The following is a 5,138-nucleotide window of genomic DNA, read 5'->3' as shown; positions in this document are numbered from 1 at the left end:
AACAAGATACATTCATGTGGTCACATGTCACAAAAATGAACCAAGAAGGACAAAATTTAACAATATACAAGAGCCAAATATGATTCCTTAGGAACAGTGCATAGGATCAGATCACATAGGCATAGCATGAGCATGTCCTTATTAAACATTAACAATAGGGATTCAGCTAACAGGATAGGGAATAGCAGGTTAATAGTTTAAGCATGATCAGATCTAATAGAAACAGACAATATGAACCAAACAGGCTGAGTATTTTGTCATTTAGGCATTCAAACCCTTTCTAGTGTTATCTTTCATCTTACCACACTATAAGAACACATTTGACACAATAAATAAACCAACAATAACATAAATAGGACTATCTCACATGCTTGGGAAGAAAAATAGGAAGAAACTGTAAACATAGGCACAAACTGTACTAACATATACTTTATAGCATGATTTAAAGCTAATAACACCTATGATCCTACCACATAATGACTAGACTAACCAAAAACTTTACTAAGACAAAGACATTAGCATGCTTAACTAGAATAAACCAGGCTATGCAATACATAAAACACATTTAACCAAAACAGATGAAGCCAAGCTAATACATAACATCATGCTTAACTAAACAGACTAAACCATAAAACATACTTAACTAAACAGACTAGGCTAAGTTGACATACAAGATATGATTATCTAAAGAAACAAAGCTAAAACTAATACACAAAACATATTTAACTAGGCTAAACTAATACATAATCAAACACATAAATTAGAAAAAATTTACTAAAAATAAAAGGAGAGGGGATTACCTTTCTAATGCGCAGCCGAATCTCGAGAATGGACTTGGAGATTCGCTTTTCCTCCTTACATATATATACACGAATATACATGTGTATACATGTATATCCGTGTATATATGTGTATACACGAGAATTTGACACTTACTTAATAAATGACCATAATTAAGAAAATCAATTACTTTAAACCCTTAATCATGGTCAAGCATGACTAATTAACTAATTAAAGCTAACTTGCAAAAAATGACCTTAGTTAAACTTAAGCCATGAGTTAGGCTATTTCAATTAAGGCCACAATTGACATAATCAAACAAATCAGAGGCTAATGACCTTAGTTAACTTATGCCAATGAATTTGGCTATTTCAATTAAGGCCACAATTGAACTAACAATTAGTTATATCAATTGTAGCCATTATTTGCCACATAGTGAACAATTTATAGAAATAATCACAATTAAATACTCAATTAATTATGATAAAATTCTAATAAATTGAATATGTAAAAATTGAGAATTGAGGAGTAGAATGATTATTTCGTTTAATTAACCAAGTTCCTTGAATTAAACAGAGTAAAATACTTGCTAATTGACAATTTAATAATTTACACTATTAAATAATTGTTGTAAATTGCTTTTCTCTTGGTTAAATTCAGCAAATATATCATAATTATTGCAATAATATGTAAAAATATGTAAATTGATTCCTAAATGATTTATAATTTTATAGAAATTATTTTACCAAATAAGAATGGTAAAATATTATCTAAATAATTTTTATAAAATCATTTTGACTTCTAAAAATACATATTTCACTTTGTTTAATATCCAAGGACTCTGGGTAATTAAAATAAGTTATGAGAGGTCAAAAATTAGGTGTCAACAGTACCAGTACAAACACTATGTACCGGTAGGTTTCATAGACCGACAACAGTTAGCTAACATATATAAAGGAGGAAACTGAAGAATAGACATGGTCACAATCAGATACAAACACAACACAATCCAAGAACAATAACTCAAGAATAGTAATATCAGGTCATAGTCTAGGTGAAAGTCTCTGATCCTCGAGTCCATTAAGTCTCTAAGTAAACACTTCACGCAACAACTCAATGAATCATCAACCAAGAAATCAAGGGTAAATTTACCATACAATGATAAGAAATGCAATGCAAGTGAAATGTGATGATATGCAATGTACTGGCCAAATGTAATCTCCGTACATACATCGTTGCCAATACCTTCACATCTTCGTAGTCATCCCATCCGCGAAGTCCATGTACCGGTCACACAAATTGTGAATAACTCCACAACACCAACCACACCGCTAGCCATTCCGTACACAGCTCAGAGATGGCTACGCTATCAAATATGTCCCAAAAATCACGGATTTTTCCCTCTCACTTATCATCATCAACGCTAATCACAGGTAATATCAATGTATCATGGAAATAAGGATGAACGCAATGCAAAATAAGAATATCAAGTGTATCATATCAATCCCAATCGTGCCGCGCATGGGCGCGTAGTATCAAGTCATCATTTTCATCCATGATAATGTCAAGTTAAGTGAGAGACAACCGTATCATAATAACAATATGACAACTAAACTTACATGTCCAATATCACACACATGGCGACAAGCCAAAAAATCATAAAGAGGCGACAAGCCCACAAATCAGTCAACAATACCAAACCTAAGTAATCCATCCCAAATTCATCCGAAGGCCTAACATGCTTTTTTCGAGAATCGCTATCAAATATGTCCGCTAATCGTAGTCAACCGGATTTTTCCCTCTCACTTCAAACCTCATCATCAACGCTAATCACTAAGTTAATAATGAGAAGAAAATAATATTACTATACTGTATCATGGAAATAAGGTAAAACGGGCATGAACGCAATGGGTAACAAAATAAGTTCAATATCTAAATTAACTCAAGAATAGGTCATTTCATCATTTAAGTCAAAACCCCAGATCCCAACTTTCAATCTTTCAATTCATCAACTATAATAGAAAAGTCAAGCCTATTAGTCATTAAATTATCAAATTCCATGCTTAGATTAGTCAAATCTATCAACAAATCTCATATTGAAAGACTAAATATCAAATAATGAAGTAAGTGTCAAAACCCATCTTTTTCCTTTAAGTTTCTATAGATTTTCTATCATGAATTCATGCTTAAGAAAGGTAAATGAATGAGACAAGATTAGAGAACTTACCTTCAAGAGAAATCTGCTTAGAACCTCTTCAATTCACCTCAAAAACACTTAGGAACAATAAATACGGGGATAGGAAATGAATGGTTTTACTTAGCATTAAATAGGGTTTTGGTCCAAGTCACCCGCGACGATGGGCAGGTTCGCTATGTCGCAATATCACACTTACTACATTCCACACATCTCGCCATAAAGCCGACAAGCCAAGACCCCCAAAGGGCACCGAATAAAAAAATACTGACTAACTCGCCAAAATCCGACAATCACCCGAGGCCTCCCAGATACAAACCAGACATGCAACCATACATAAAAATGCACTACGGACTCCCTCGTGGTCTTGAAATTCCCAAGGAGGTCTATTTGACCGGATCAACACCCAATAGCCAAAGACCAACTTTTCAACCATTAACCCAAAATCGCTCCCAGTGCCGGGAACCGAGCGAATCCCAGCGACCACAACCTCTTGGAATCAACAATTTGTTTACCAAAAGTCCTAAGTAATCTCATTTCACCAAGTCTCATAAAATCCATTCGACTACCTCGAGAATCGTGTCACCCATCCCAGGTCAAAATGTCACAAGATGGCCTAGACATGTTTTTTTTTTTCAAATCTCTGAATCGAATAATCTCGAAATGCATAATGAAGCTTGTAAAGTCGAGAATCAAGATTTACTACATAACACAAATCAACATGCATATCATACCCGCGTATAATCGTAAAGTCTCTAACCGGAAGGTCATAGTCGACTCGGCGATAACCCACCGTACGTAACATCTTCTATAGTAACTTCGAGCTAGAGAGCCACTAACAATCAAACCTTTGCCTTGCCTTTCCGGAGAGCCTCCAAGTACTCAAAGTCTCTCCATTATCGAATTCTAAGTTAATAAAAAGAGAAGAAAATACCCATATTACTATACTATCGTTTTGAATCAAAAGCAAAATACGGCAACGCACGGGTTGTCACGGGGAGAAACGAGTCCACATATATCGGACGGAATGCGGAAACGGGCATTTCAAAGTTGGAATGGGTAACCCAACATTCTATGACATTGTTCAAAAACGTGTTACTTCGCAATTGCTAAATTAACTCGAAGAATAGGTCAATTTCATCATTTAAGTCAAAACCCCCGATGTCCGTACCTGCTGCGATATAAACCCTAACTTTCAACATCTTTCAATTCATCAACTATAATAGAAAAGTCAAGCCTATTAGTCATTAAATTATCAAATTCCATGCTTAGATTATATTAAGTCAAATCTATCAACAAATCGGACTCGATGAATACATTTCGGAGGCTCGAAAATTGACACTAAATATCAAATAATTTGAAATACGGAGTGTCAAAACCCATCTTTTCCTTTAAGTTTCTATAGATTTTCTATCATCCAAATAATTCATGCTTAAGAAAGGTAAATGATATCGAGACAAGATTAGATCGATACTTACCTATCAAGAGAAATTTATTCTCAAATACTTATACCGAACACTTGTATTAGAATATTTCCATCGGAATGTTTATATCAAATATTCAAGTCGGATCTCAAAAACACTTAGGAACAATAAATACTTATAACAAACTCGGAACATTAGCCAAAATTTTCCATTAATCATCGTACGAAATAAGGCTAATAGAACAATATACAAAGAATGGTCACGTTGGCGTACCCAATTTTACGTATTTTACATTCATAATATCATTCGTAATAGTTTTAAGATAGTCCTCGTTTGTTCAAGTTCTGGGTGTTTAGACATCTTTTCCAACCATTAGCAACATAAGTGATTCAATTCTACCGAAAGAAAAAGGTTTCGGACGTGGATTCAGAAGAGTAGAGTTGCCCGGGTCCAAATTCAAGCCTAGTATATCCGGACATGCCAAGAGAAAGAAAGGGTAAGCCTTACATGTTCCGCTTCTTAAGCTTTTCCAAATTCGAATTCGCGGTCAGTTTACCAAATGTTAATCTTTAAGAATTCAATCTTAATCTTTCAAATAAATCCACTTATATTCGCCATAAAGGATTTCGGTAAATGCACCATCCCCGAGATTCTATCTCGGCCAACAATAATTACAGAAAATCCGGGAACTCGACAACAAATCAACAACGACAATACCAACAATTATTCCAACAATACTT

This window comes from Lycium ferocissimum, chromosome 3, assembly GCF_029784015.1.
Source record: "Lycium ferocissimum isolate CSIRO_LF1 chromosome 3, AGI_CSIRO_Lferr_CH_V1, whole genome shotgun sequence".
Lineage (NCBI taxonomy): Eukaryota > Viridiplantae > Streptophyta > Magnoliopsida > Solanales > Solanaceae > Lycium > Lycium ferocissimum.
Note: the sequence above shows the minus strand (reverse complement) of the source record.